The sequence below is a fragment of the Triticum urartu genome, chromosome 1A, assembly GCF_056163025.1.
Source record: "Triticum urartu cultivar PI428250 chromosome 1A, HENAU_Tu73, whole genome shotgun sequence".
Classification (NCBI taxonomy): Eukaryota; Viridiplantae; Streptophyta; class Magnoliopsida; order Poales; family Poaceae; genus Triticum; species Triticum urartu.
The window spans coordinates 272,670,931-272,686,102 of NC_141873.1; the positions used below are offsets into that span (position 1 = coordinate 272,670,931).

General features: G+C 45.0%; 2 long non-coding RNA genes across 7 annotated transcripts; one reads left to right on the forward strand and one right to left on the reverse strand.

Moving 5' to 3' along the window:
* Positions 1 to 338: 338 nt before the first annotated feature.
* Positions 339 to 5,001, reverse strand: LOC125523851 (uncharacterized). Of its 5 annotated transcripts, XR_015601325.1 has the most exons (7): positions 4,752 to 5,001; positions 4,156 to 4,659; positions 3,553 to 3,698; positions 3,083 to 3,234; positions 2,101 to 2,314; positions 929 to 1,217; positions 339 to 819 (listed from the first exon to the last, which is right to left on the reverse strand). It is a non-coding gene; the product is annotated as an uncharacterized LOC125523851 (long non-coding RNA). The 5 variants fall into 5 exon arrangements; XR_015601326.1 differs by lacking the exon at positions 4,752 to 5,001 and having other exon boundaries at positions 2,101 to 2,506; positions 4,156 to 4,707; XR_015601327.1 differs by lacking the exon at positions 4,752 to 5,001 and having other exon boundaries at positions 4,214 to 4,705.
* A 700-nt stretch (positions 5,002 to 5,701) lies between these two features.
* On the forward strand, positions 5,702 to 10,983 carry LOC125555294 (uncharacterized). 2 transcript variants are annotated; one of them, XR_015601321.1, is made up of 7 exons: positions 5,702 to 5,852; positions 6,662 to 6,914; positions 7,021 to 7,241; positions 7,321 to 7,441; positions 7,779 to 7,966; positions 8,445 to 9,124; positions 10,969 to 10,983. It is a non-coding gene; the product is annotated as an uncharacterized LOC125555294 (long non-coding RNA). The 2 variants fall into 2 exon arrangements; XR_007304674.2 differs by having other exon boundaries at positions 7,366 to 7,441.
* The last annotated feature ends 4,189 nt before the right edge of the window (positions 10,984 to 15,172 follow it).

The window sequence follows — 15,172 nt, forward strand, 5'->3', positions numbered from 1 at the left end:
AGAAGATATGAATATTTTTTAAAGCATTTGAATTTGTCCCTAAACGACAATTAAAAATGGTTAACGGGTAAAAATAACATCATATTTGTATTTTATATATTGTTCTAATCAATTTTCATATATAACATGTTAAAATCTCGGAGTTACGGTTTAAAAGATATGGATATTTTTTTAAAAAATTGAATCTATAAAAAAGGTTATTTTCTTGACGGACAGCAGGTTAATTAACCGAAATCTGAGTTTTTTTTTCTTCTGAAAGCAGCGAAACATTTTCCATTCTCACTTAATATAGGACCGCGGGTTGATTAATTCACAGAAAATAACTTACTCAACTACCAGGACAAACAAGATATGCTACAGAAAACCAGTTTGATGATACAGGATTGTACAACCCTGTAACTGTAAGTTACAGCAATGTACAACAAGACAGCAAGCTACATAAAGCTTCAGACAATGTACAGCAAGGCAGCAAGCTACATAAAGTTTCTCTACATAAAGTTGTATTGATCCAGCTTCTTCAAATCCCTGGAAAGTATGACTTCTTGACAATCTAAGCTTGGACAAGGTAATTAAGAAACATCAAGTAGAGAAACTGATATGTAAACACATATTCAGATTGCATCAGCAAAAAAAATTCCTGAAGAAAATAAATAAATAAAAAGCATACACTTGCTGCATTGCTGCAAGTTAGCTGAAGATGAAGGATCCATCATGTTATGGGGAAATTCATACACTTCAGGCAATGTGCCACATGTGTGGAACATAAGGAGAGTAATAATGAAGCTGAGAAAAGCACGGATAACCATCAGTTACGGCAGCCTGAAAAGGAAAATGAGTATTTAAATGAAGAGGGTAATGCTTGGAACATGTAAATACTATAGCACACGAAGGAAATGTCATGAACATTGAGAGCATTATAATGCCGCACCTGGAAATGGAGTTCAACACAAGAGAAGGACAAGAATTCTTCGACTTCTATTTGATTGTCGCCGGATTCTCAGTTACCAATGTTGCAGCATCGAGAACGGCAAACAAGAAGAGGTACAATGAATATAAAAGAATCATAATGAACTGTAACAAAAATGGCAAAACAAAAGAAGTAGAAAGAGAAAGTATAGTACCTATTAGGAGGACAACAGTTATAGCAAAATCAGAGTGCTAGGTAGTGATGGCGATCTCAGAAAGCGGTGGCCACTGGAAAATTCACTATCATCTCACTGTAAAATAAAACAGTCTCAAAAGAACTACTCCCTCCGTCCGAAAATACTTGTCGGAGGAATGGATGTATCTAGACGTATTTTAGTTTTTAGATGCATCCATTTTTATCCATTTCTTCGACAAGTATTTTCGGACGAAGGGAGTACTAAAATTTACAGAAGCCATAGGACCATAAATCCATCATCAATGTATTATAAATTAAACACCAGGAAACTAATAATATACATTGAGACAAATCCATGTGATCAAGTATTCTATATGAACTCACTGTACGAACAACAATGACACACTATATGGAGCTACACAGCTTCTAGAATAAATTACAAAATCTATAGGGCAGTGTAAATCCACCATCACCATACTGTAAATTCAACATCTAATAGGACAGTGTCAATCCACCATCACCATATTGTAAATATGCAGTCAGATTAGTTTGTGTGATGAAGCATTCTATATCAGCTCACTGTACAAACAACAGTCACCAACTTTGTGGAGTAACTGTAAATTACAAAATCTATAAGACAATAAATCCAACATCAGGACCTTGTAAATTCAACATCAAGGTACTGTATATGCATTCAAACTAATTCCAGTAATTATATATGCATTCAAACAACATTAGCATTCTTGTAAACTGAAAACAACATTGTTGGTTACCTATTACACGTTCTAGAAACAAAATTATATGATGATACTCATATCTATCAGACAAACTTTGGGCTATTGTGTAATAGCATAGTTCAGATTAGCTGCTTCAAATCACAGGGGTCAGAGAAACAAACTGACTCTCCTTTTGGCTATTGTGCAGTAGCATGGTTCAGTTCAACCGCTTGATCAAAACAAGTCCGAATTAGTATTACTCGAGTAGTTTGAATGATGTACCTTGGCTACACGGGTAGATGTAATTCCGATGAAGTCGGCAGTACGGAGAAATTCCGGCCAGGTTGGCAGAACAGTGAGATTTCCATGACTTTGGCAGAACGGCAAGACACCAATGTCGAGCACGGATGAAACGACGCAATTGGGTTGGGGCTTCGGTCGAGGGAGTGGATGTGTATTTATATGTGTTCGGCCTCTTGAACAGCCAAATCAGTCCCTGCCGGACATCCCATGGGCACACGAAGGATTGGATCAAGACAAACACATTGCAATCCAGTATGTGGAAGGCAAAGCATAGAGATAAAAACTACCAATACATATGTTTCGAAAGTGAGTCACTAATAAGATGAGAAAGCTAGGATGCTTGTGGTAGAATATATGTGCCTTTCATTGCTACACCTGCCATTATCTAAAATGAGAAAGTAAGTCATATCAGTAAGTGTGGTCTGCCACAGAGCATAAAGAAACTCAGTTGATTAAGTAGCTATATATGCACATGTTAAAAATTATAGGCTACAAAGCCAAAGAAAACAGGAAACACCAAGACACACAATCGGTCCATTACATGAGAAGTAATCTGATATTATCGCTCCATTTTATACATGAAGCCCCATTTTTCAGTTTAGATGGCAGTTTAAAAGCAAGAGCACCAACTCATACTATGGAAACCTAAAGAGCAGACAACAAAATTACCCATCTACATAATCTAACAAACTTTAAGCTAGCAGTCCTGTGACCACAAGTTTATTACTATGGACATCTGCACTTTTCTACTTCTAATATAATCATATAATGGGTAAGCACAAGTTTCCAGTATAGGATATGCATGTGGACCAAATTTCATCAGCTAGAAGCAATATATCATGTAAACATAGCACACACTGTAATTTTCTCAAAAGGTGCAGTCCCTAGCCCATTAAGCATATTTTGAAGCACAAACAGAACTAATAAAAAAGGGTAAGATTATTGAAAGAGTGTAGCTTACCAAGATCATTCCTTTTTCTTGACTACAATGTGGTCCTAAACTTCAGATCATCATGGCTGCAGTACAGACAACAGAGAAGCTTTGACTTGATTAGATTTAGAAATGATCTTCAGTAGTCTTCCTGCGTCGTAGGGTACCATATTCCCATGAAGCTAATATCAACAAAAAAAACGTCTTAGGCCAAAGTCATGAGGAACATAATAAAGATATGCGTAGGAAATTAATATAGAGTAATCCAAAAGGATAACTAATCAATTGAAACGTATCTACAAAATAAATGTCTTACTCCAAAGTCTTGAGGAACATAATAAAGATATACATAGGGAATTAATATAGAGTAATCCAAAGAGAGAACTAATCAATTGAAAGGTATCCAGATCGTATGAGGAATGAAACAACACCTTCATTAACATGTCAGACCAGGAAGAACCAATCTAACAATAGTCAAATAAATAGAGGAGCAGGCATACCCGAATTCCACTGCAGAAAGAGCGGTTGATTACTTTTCACGCTTATTCCTTAAAATAGGTATTTTTATCAGATGGATCAAATGAACTCTAGCCATAACTCATCATTCTTGGTATGGTTTGTGGCACAGGATGGTGGTGTCGCACTCCTGCAATTGAGATGTGTTTAAAGTATGAACAGCAGCTGCATTCACCTCAACTTAACTCAGAAAGCAAATCCGCGCAAAGAGAAATTCAAAAGAAAGATAATAGTTGATAGAAACCTAGATCAAACTGAGTAAGAAATAGCTCAGATTAAGCATAACTTGGCCAGAAAATAAAATACCTAAGACTCTGATGTATGGGTTTGCTCTAACTCCACAAGAATTTTTTATCTGGGGCAGTGTTTTCTATTGCAGAAAGTCTAACACAAGACTGTGCATCAATTTTATGCCAACAATGTATGGATAAAGTAATCTTTACTAAATACAATTTAGGAAAAATGCCGCCAACTACAGGTAGTACCCAGAAAGCTAGTAAAGCTACATAGGTTCACGGCATAGCAAGGAAATTCCAATATGTACGTGTCAACCAAAATCTTTAATTTGCAAGATTGAGAATCTACACCTGAATGCATCTGTAAGAGGGAAAGAAAGAGGCTGCGGGTCAGCAATCGCAATATGACCTGGGCCTTGGCATGACCATGTGATGCGCGGGGCTGCAACTCCGGCTAGCCACCGGCGAGCAGCAGCAGGACCACTACGCCCTTCTCTCTCCCTCTAGCCTCCCATCTTCTTCCCGTCCTCTCTTTTCTCTGCCGCTCATCTCTCTCTTCTCTCATCAGCGTCGGCCATGCCGCGCCCGCCAGCCGTCGTGCTCCAAGCTCCGGCCGCCTCCAGATCTGCCGCCTGCGCTCCATTTCCCACCGGATCCTGCGAGATCCGACAGCTCCTCGCCGACTGTGCCGCCGCAAGGCCGCCGTCAAGCTCGATGTCGTGGGCGACGCCCCAGCCCTTCCCGCTCGCCCACCTCTCCTCCATGCCTCTTAATTTTCTCCTCATTCGTCTCCGCGCGCGGCTCCGGCCTCCCTGCCGCAGCTTGACGCGGCGCCGGAGCTCCCATGTCCGCCCCCTGGAAAAAAAAGAAAAATAAGGATCACGGGTTGAATAATCTCAAATGCAGGGGTGTTTTTGTAAAATCAAAACGTTTTCTCCGATACCCACTTAAAATAAGACTGCGGGTTGAATTCTCAGAAACGCGAGGACTTTTTTGCAAAACTGCCACGTCGTGCCAGTTTTGCAAAAAGGTCCTCCTGTTTTTCGAAAATTGTACCCGCAGTCCAAGTTAGAAAACATCTGGGCCCAAGCCTGTCGAGCGCCGCCCGTACGCTGCACCCGCAGCCACGCACTCGAGGCCGAGCTCCCGAGCGTGCCGCCGCCTCGACCTCGCGACCCGCCGGCGACCGGATCCTCGCCGGAGATGAGTGCCGCCGTGCCCTGCTCCCTCCTCTCTTCCTCTGTCTCCTCTCACCTCGCTCATCCCCCAATCTCTCTGTCCCCAGGACGAACAGGAGCATGCCATGGCCTCGGATCCGCGCCGCCGTCGCCGGAGAACGTCGCCCGCCACCGGTTCTTCGACCACAACTACCGGATCAAGTTGCCCCGCCTCCGATCTACCCGTTCCCGGCCACCCCAACCTCGCCTCGTCATTGGGCGCGCAGAGAGACGGTGGCCAAGGTGGCTGCCCGATTGCCGAGCGCCGCCGGCCAAGGACCCGCCGGCGTCCAGACCCCCTCCACGCCATCCCCATCTCGCCGGAGACCTGCTCCAAGTCTGGCCGCCCTCCAAACAGGTGCCACTCCTCTCCCTGCTTCGCTTCCTCCATTGTCGCCTCGCACTGTTGCTTCCCCGTCAGATGCAGCACAGGTCATTGGTGTACATCTGTACATCCAAAATTTTCTGCAGAAAATCAGTTTATATAGGTATATGACAAAAAATACTGCCTGTCGTCAGTACGCGGAGACACAGGCCAAGGATGACCGGCAACTCATGGAGGAGGACACCTCAAATCAGTCTGGGAAGTTGTCGTCGTTTTCCTCGGGCAGCAATGCAAAATATTGTAATGATACTTATCAATGTTTTTATTTGGTTGTGCAGTACTCGCTAGGTGCTTGACGAAATTCTCATATGATGCATGTGGCAAGGTTCCTAGAGGATAATGTAGATTAATGATTCCATGGAGAGCTGCCAGAATCTTCAATTGGAGGCAATTAAAGACGGACCTCACCGGATTGGATTTGTCTAGCATTCCAGCTAAGTTTCAAGGTAAGCAAGACGTTGGTCCCTTTAGCTTCCTCCAATGAGTTGATCTTCTGAAACTGAACAAAAACGTAAATGCATTGACAGAGCTATCCGTTTAAATGTGTACAAGTTTTTTTTTCTATTTGATTCGTTTATATATTTAGAAATTATGTTGTAAATAACCTATTGTTGATGGTGTCTGTTCTCCTTTCTGAAAAATTCCAAGAATAAGCTCTCATGTTCAGTAAATGCAATTCGGTTGATTAGGTTAATAGGATTTCATTTTACATAAATTTCATTGTTCGTTCTGCACAAGGACACAAACTACAGTGTAGTGATTCATTGAATAATCTGCATCTTAATACTGCTATTTTCTGGGATCTTAATAAGCTCATGCTATCATCCACGAAGCGTTTGCTCAGTCATAAGTTGTCATTTCTTTCTAACCATTTGCCGACTCGGTTACGCTGCCACACCATGTTCATGCAGAAAGAAACCTGTAACATGTGTTATAATAGATAGCCCTTTGTGAAATTGTTAACTTCACTGTAACTTGTGGGATCATATAGAAGCAAGACGCATGTTGGTCCTGATTGAAGTTCCTTTGATAGAAAAGATTTTGTAGCTCTGAATGTTGCTTACTTGGCTATATACCATGAGAACTTAATCAAGTGTTCTGATTTTTCCGCAAAACTAGGTCACAAAACTAATATTAATCTCCTTTGAATACTAAATCCTTTTTCTTTGCTCTGAATTTTTTTCTTGCCTTTTGTTGATTGTACAAGAGATCTCCTGGTCGAAGTTTACTTATAAAGCGTGTTTCACTTATGCAGGTAGCTTTAAGACTCCATGCAAACAATCACTGATTAGTAGGTAGTAGGCATGCAGTTTCAGTTAAACCGAAGCTTAATCCACATACATTGTTCACTGGAGGTATCCGTGCCATTACACTCATCCCTCTGTGTGAGTGACACAACTATGTACTGCTATAAAAACACTGGAGTGCCCAACAATATCTTATAATGGCTTTGGTACGTGGCAGTATGAGGCCTGGGATAATGTTTACTTGTGATTCACAAAATGGAAGTATGTGCTATATCTTTGTATGATGTCTTCTTTTCTCTTATCCTCAAAGGCTTTTTGTTTCTATTTTTTCCATACAAGACCAAACGCTTCTCTTCTTTGTTTGAAGGAAATTAAGGAAACATGTCACGTTCATTGTCGCCTGGTTTACGGTAACTGGTGTTGCCCCCTCCCTTGGAATCTCTCAGATCTATGGCATAGCCAGTTCTCCATCCCGCAGTTTTCGCATGTTGCAACGCACTGGCTCTTTTGTAGGACCATCGTCGACATAGACAAGTTCTGCTTCAAGGACGAGACATAGAAGAAGGCTCGACAAGAGGAAGGAAGCAGGTATTACATACAATTTTTTGCAGAAGTAAATTCAGCGATATGAATTGAACTAGCTGATTTGGCTATTTTATAAATGCAGCATCCATGTAAAGGAATTTCTGCAATGTAATTCTGTGAATTGCAGGTGTGGTTTAGCAACGTACCTCATACATGGTCAGTTGCTGACAAAGGAGGGCAGAATTGGATTACAAAGGCTAAAGGTAAATTTACATTTCCTGGAGGAGGAAGCCAGTTTATACATAGAGCAAGTCAATACCTGGATCAAATATTTAAGGTTTGTTTTGATTATATTATAAATTACTCAAATCTTTCTAGAAACAGTAAAGGTAACTTTAAATTACTTAAAAGAGGAAAGCAAATGAGTACTTTTTGTGTAGTGTTCGACTAAAACCATAACTTAAAAAATATGGGTTTTACGCGCATCACTGCTTAATAGGGACATGAAAAAGACAAATAGCGGACTACATCACCTTCCACTGCTAACACCTCTACCACTGTTGAATCTCATTTGAAGCACATGTTTCTCTATTTTCCCAGATGGTACCATCTGGCTCTCGCACTAGAGTTTTTCTGGATGTTGGCTTTGGAGTAACAAGTTTTGGGCCATACTTAATTTCACGTGAATTTGAGCATGGTGTTCCTGCAATGGTGGCAACTAATTTAACACCGGCTATTATCCAATGTTCCCGCTGTAGAATAAATTCGACATGTGATGGTGAGCTGAGGTATAGTCATGCTTCGTCTAATACACCTGAATCCTTTTCTTGATGATCCACTTAATTACTTTTATCATAATTTACCCAAAGATGGACTTAGCTGGATAAATTATGATGAAAGTAATTAAAGTGGAATTCTGCTCTGGAGGTTAATAGAGTGTCAGAACTGGCGAGTACTTTCCTTGCCCAGCACAGCCTGTTTATAAGCATGAAGAGGCCCAACATGAGGCATGGAAAGATATGCTCCTTAATACTATCATGTAAATTTGTTACCTTAGGGCTATATAATATACTCAATGTGTTAAATTTACTTATTTTCCGCATGATGAATCTATAGTTGTTGGATTTAGCCGGAGTAATCTCTTCATTTCTAATAATAGTTTTCTATAACATTACTTATATCAGGCCGAGAAGCCTCATAATGAAACACTGCATTGTTTTGTTGCTCTGTTCCGAAATGATTGTTCACAGATTAAATTATTTGTAGAGATGGAGGACCTAGCTCTCAAACGGACCATGTTGGGAGATTGTGAGGAAAATATGTTTCTATGTGGAGGAAGCCTTTTATAATTAACTCATGGTACATGAGTCGTGATCCTAGGGTCAAACATCCACTTTGTGATACTGATGATAATTCCAGATAATGTCTGGTATTTTCAACCCCACCTGGCATGCTTTTAATTGTTAAGCCTCAATTCAAGGACTAAATTCAGAATATGTATTAAGAAAGTAGTCCATACTTTTTTTAGATTTGTTTTGAACATTTGCATAATTATGCAATTATCTCTTGCAAAGTGTAGTCTCATGATTTCGACTTATTTTTTTGTTGATGAGTGAATGTGTGATACGTAATTGGCTTCTGCTTTGCCAGGCTGCGAAATCCATAGCTCAGATGCAAGAAACTTTATTATCAAGCCGTTTTCTACACACGACTAATTTTGTTACTACTTTCCATTATTGCGTGCCGATCATGCTATGTTTATGAGCCTCTAGCTAACAAGGCTTGCTCCCAGCTGCAACCTTGAACTGTAGAGGTTTCAGCTTCCTGATGGCTGATTTTTTGTGTCTTTTGTTTATGTTCACAAGGTGTACCTGCGAGTTTTATGGAATGGAGATGAAATCTTTTGCACGGCTGGAAATAGGTAATTAGGTATTTGAAGGTTGAAGGTGAACCCCCCCCCCCCCCCCCCCCCCACCCCCCCCACCCCACCCATTCTTCCATGAAACATGATCAGGTGGCCACCGTCTGTTAGGGCTTTTATTATTAGGAGGATAGGCGACAACGCGGGTGGGACGCCCTGTTGAAATAGTGGATGTAGACCTGTCGTGGTTCTTGAGCCTTGCTTATTAGACAAGGGGCTATTATTTTTCTTCCGTTGCAATGCACGGGCATGTTTCCTAGTAGTAGGTAAAGATAAAGATTATACGTCTTTTGACGTACTCTGAAAAAGAGCAGAAAGGGAACTTTACGTACGTGCTAGCTCTGCAACATCAACCACCGCTGTAGGAGTGATGAGATGAGCCACAATACTGCCATTGATAGTCTTGCGACGGGACTGGACGCACGGCACGCGGGGACGGGGAGTAGACCTGGCTCGCGTGCGCGCGCGGCTGCCACCGCTCTGGCGCTCTGTTCCGCGCCGCAGCCTGATCCGCCGTGTTCTGTGTGACGGAGCGTCCACAGGACAGCCGGATAGGCCAGGACGGCGCCACTCCCAGGTCCCAACGCCGCAGCAGCATCGGCGCCGCCCCGCCCGGGTCGGCCTCCCCCCATGTGGCCTTTATTACCCAGCTAGGAGGCGCTTAGCTGCTTAGCTGGGCAACACCAACGAGTGAGGACGACACAAAAAGATCCGGGTTCCACTCTGAAACGAAATGCGACGCATCCGTGTACGTCGGCCGGCGGCCCATCCATGGTTGATGGGCGAGTTCACTATCGGGCTCTGGGTGAGTTGGCGTTGCCTGTACATGCAATGCAATGCATGGTCCCGTATTAAACGGCAAGGGGCATGATCTAGCAATGTCGTGCGCGCATAGTTGCGTGACAAAGACGGGGGAATATGTTTGGATTACGCAACGAACGGAATCAATGAAGGGAATGATCATGCATATGCATGGGGGTCATGGTACAGCGGCGTGCCGAGAGGGAAATCAATGGTGTCACTGTGTCTCGTGGCTACGCCACACCGTCGCAAGGGCGCGCAGGCCCGGACACACGAGGGCATCTCCTCCCTTCTTCTCCTCGTTTAGAGATATTTAGCAAAAACATCACCTTTTTTTTGGAAAAAGACCATCATATTCGGGGCTAGGAAAACAACTTAATACCACATTTAAGCTAGAGCACAAAGAACCACTAACTTTTTGCCTTACAACTAACATGGAGCACTCATTGTTTGATTTGCTCATGAAAACAGAAACACAGGCACGTAGGGCTCACCTGTCAAGCTGATGTGGCGCCCATTGAGGGACACCGTTAGACGGCGACAAACACCTACGTAGCATGAATGCTAAGTAGTGATCTTTTCATGCACTCAAGTGAATCTCTGAATGAAAATGCTAATTACACAGTTGCATATATATGCATCGCAAACTAGAATGTAATAGGTAGAAGCATATGTATATATGAAGCTCCTAGGAAGCATGGCAAATAATTGGCACGCCATCTGTACATAACACAACACCTACAACAAATTGAATTGTAGTACTATGTGGGAGAATAAACTGTTTGATGGTTACAACTAGGAGAAACAAAAATAAAACAAGAAATATGTAGCAGAAATCAAGGAAGCTTCAAACTCCTATGTAGTGCTACCTGCAGACTCAGACACATTTTCTGGCTTCTACTGCATGATAGAGTGAGCACAAGGAACTTATTACAATGCAGAAGCATGTATTTAGAAGACTATAATTGTGCATTATGTGCAGAGGCCACAGAAGAAACATTGATCCATCTTTTTTGGAACTGCCCTTTTTCTTTTAACTGTTGGTATAACATCCTTCCAACTAAACAGAGGGGCATTTCTGTATATGATGAGATTCACCTCACAATAAATATGCTTCCAAAAACCAATGCAATGGAGATTATTATCATGGGATGTTGGAGTCTTGGATGGTCAGAAATGACAAAATCTTCGGAATGGCAGCTCTACATCTAAACTCCTGGAAACACTACTTGAAAGAAGGTCTTCAGATTACCAAACTTCGAGCGAAGCAAGCAAAGGCACAGCAGATTGAAGCATGGTAGAACGGAACTTGTAATTTAATTGCTATTATGTTTCCTAGAGCCGGCATTGGGCTACATTAGTTTTTTTAACTGTTTGTACATAATTTATTGATAATGAAAATATCGTAGAGCGATTATTATACGGTTTCGGCTCAAAAAAAGAAAGCTTGGATCAGGAACCATACCGACACATAAAGTGTGATGTTGGAAGCTCCATTTGTAATATGACAGTAGGACACATGACACAGAACATGAGCTATATATATACAGGAGCTCAATTGGATTCATAGAACGATGAAAATTGAAGGAAACTAGTATTATGGCCAACAGGGGATGGATGTTTTGTGCCGCCAGAATTAAAATTTATCAATTTTTTATTACCTATAGAAGCAAATTGTATAGAATTTAGAAGCATCTATATTTCAATTTAGGTGATGCATAACAAAGAAGCATGAACATGGTACTTCATGAGCGAACTAGTCTTGGAAGCATGGAAATTGATATTGTAATGGAAGCTAATATTACTGCCAATATTTTGATGAATATTATTGTTATGTGCCTACCAAATTAATAGAAATTCAGTGGCCAATTACATGTGAGATAGAATCATGATATGAACATATGAATCAAAATTAGAGGACTAGATACCTAGGTCTAGGTCTAGTGATTGCATGATGCATGTGAGGGAAGTGGGCGAATCATGCAATGTTCCTCGCATGCTGTCTTTGTTCCTCAACTGAGGCAACGCTCCGCTACGGTGGCCCAAACCTAGTGGAGATGCCAGGGATGTCGAGGGAGTCGAGAGCTTGCTGATGCGCATCATGGATAAGGCCAGCCGCAACCAACGGATGGGACAACATACTGATGCAGTGAATCTCACGACCACTGTTGGGATGGTTGGTTATGATGAAGATCTGAGCGACGAGGTGACTGTCGAGCTCGTGGATGTAGCTGGATCGACAGTAGCTGCGATGGGGACGAGGGATGGGTGGGTTCGGGCAGGTGATATCAATTCGGTGGGTGGGGGTTATAGGAAGGACGTGCGAAGAAAATCAGTCGGCTTTGGAAACACATTGACTAATATTTGGTAGCTGTCGGCGTTCTGGGACCGGGGGTTCCCAGACTTGCCTGCCTGCGGCTCGCGGACGTGGCTTCGTCAGTGGCCTGGTACGGCCCAGCTGCAGCAGCAGCAACACAAGACCCTCGCGAGGGTCCAAGCCTCGCAAGGCGGACAACACCAAGACCCCCTGGGGGCAGCCTCACTAGGCAAGCTCCCGAGAAGCGGAGATATCTATCCAAAGGGGCACCTTGCGAGGTTCGCGTGACGTGAGCCATGACGACCAAGGCCAGGTGGGCGCCAGCGGGCGCAGTGTACAGGTTTCCTCTTTGGTGCTAAGGAGGCAAGTGCAGGCGCGGGTCCCGAGGCATCAGACAAAGGTTTCCATATCGGTGCAACAAGACCAAGACCAGCAGGACAGCAGGACGGAGGTCATCGCAGAGCCCGCAGCAGCATCACCACCAGAGCCTTTGGCAGACGAAGACTACTTTTGTCAGGATAGCTTGTACTAGTTGTCCCCCTTCAAACTTGGCCGTTGTGGGATCCCTTCCTGCCTAAACATTTTGGAAGAGGACCAAGGCCGCTATAAATAGAACATAGCCACCACCATAGAGGGGGATCGGATCCATTCCACCCGGACGAGCTCACCAGCTCATCTAGCTCCAGAACACCTCTCCTCCCGAGGTTGTTCATCCATTGTACTAGTTCATCCTCAGCCCCTCGAGGCAATCCACCCAAAACTGGAGTAGGGTATTACACCGCAAGGTGGCCCGAACCAGTATGAACCCTCGTGTCTCTTGTTCTCTGTGTCCGTCGAGCTAGACCATGAGATCGTTGAGTGAGCGAGCTAGGAAGAGAGTGTTCTCCGTGCGCACCCCAGAGTTTGAACCTCACAAGGTTTTGCCGGAACCCGTAATCCGACATTTGGCGCGCCAGGTAGGGGTGCGCCGAAGCCCCTCTTCCGTCAATCGACCCGTCGACACCCTGAGGTTCCGATGTTGGACGACCCGAGGACCCACGCCGACCATTGGGCTGCTTGGCCCGTCCGGGCGGCGCCGTCCGCACAAGAAGGCCTCAACTCAGCACTCCAAGCGGCCCACACACCGCCGAACACCGCCGGACGCGGGCGGCGCGGACTGACGCCCTCGGCCCTCGCGCCGCGGCGCATAGGCGCCACCACACGATCTTCAGGCTACGCTGCGGCAACGGCACCGCACACCCACGGGAGCAGGCGAACATGCGAGCCGCAATCATCGTGGCGCGGGAGCTGCTGCGATGCAGGCTGGCGGAGAGCGGCCGCGATGCGCTGCTGGAGCGCGTCGCCGAACTGCTGGACGCTGCCTGCAGAGGTACGCCGCCCTTCTGCTCCTTGCCCACGCCCCAGGTTGTGGCAGAGGCATGCACGAGGCCCCGGTGAGCTCGCGCGCCTCCTGGAGCGCCAGGGGGACCCGACAACACCAACATGGACCCCGGCGCGACCCGTCCTACCGCGACGGCGCCGTTGTCGGTGTCAAAACCGGCGGATCTCGGGTAGGGGGTCCCGAACTGTGCGTCTAAAGTCGATGGTAACAGGAGACAGGGGGCACGATGTCTACCCAGGTTCGGGCCCTCCCTATGAAAGTAATACCCTACGCCCTGCTTGATTGATATTGATGAATACGAGTATTACAAGAGTGGATCTACCTCGAGATCATAATGGCTAAACCCTAGAGGTCTAGCTTGTATGGCCATGGTAATGAGTCTCTCCCCTCCGGACTAAGTTCTCCGGTTTATATAGACACCGGGAGGATCTAGGGTTACACAAGGTCGGTTACAAAGAAAGGAATCAACATATTTGGTCGCCAAGCTTGCCTTCCACGCCAAGGAGAGTCCCATCTAGATACGGGTGCAGTCTTCGGTCTTCCTGTCTTCACAGCCCATCAGTCCGGCCCATGGCTAATAGGCCGGACGCCCGAGGACCCCTTAGTCCAGGACTCCCTCAGTAGCCCCCGAACCAGTCTTCAATGACGAGGTGTTCGGCACATAGATTATCTTCGGCATTGCAAGGCGGGTTCCTCCACCGATGACTTCCGAGTAGTGTGTTCGGCCTTCCATTTAACGTTGTACTCCTCGGCTTCTGTGCATCAACAGCTTTTTTTCCACGTGTCGAGCGAATGCGAGAGGTCAGGGTATTTTTGCATATACCACCCCGACCGTACCACAAAGGTGCCTATTTAAATAGAATAGATCTCAGATCCATTCCACACCCGGCGAAAAATCCTCAGAGCTTGCCAAGAAAAACCACCCCAACATGGCTAGCGCTCCCGGCTCTTCCTCTCGTCCCCATGGCTCCAAGAAGGGTGATTGGGAGAGATGTTCCGTATCCCACAGTCAGCTGGCGAAGCTGCAAACAAATGGATTTCTTCCCCCCGCGGACCTGGTTCCCGTACGAGCAGGGATGACGTCCTTCAAGGGCGGGGCTCAAACGGAGAACTTCCCCAATCTGTCTAGGGGAGAGGGAGTATGCTTCGTCCCCTTCTTGTTAAGAGGTGTCGGATTTCCGATCCATCCCTTCCTCCGAGGTCTGTTGGAGTATTACGGCCTCCAACTGCACAGTCTCACTCCCGCCTCTATCCTTCATATTGCGGGTTACGTCGCTTTATGTGAGCTATTCCTGGGCTGCGAGGCCCATTTCAATTTATGGAGAACACTGTTCTGCCTCGTCCCTTGTAATCAAGGTGGGTCAATTTTTGAAGTGGGAGGCGCCGAAGTGTGGCGCATCGCCGGGACCGGATACCTGTCCGGCATGCCGAAGAAAGCTTCCGAAGAGTGGCCTTCCGAATGGTTCTACATCGACGACGTCTCTCTACCCGACCCCGTCCGTATGGGCCTCCCCGAGTTTTCAAGTGCTCCGCTGAAGAAACGCCATAGCTGGCATCCTCGGAGCCTCGAGGAA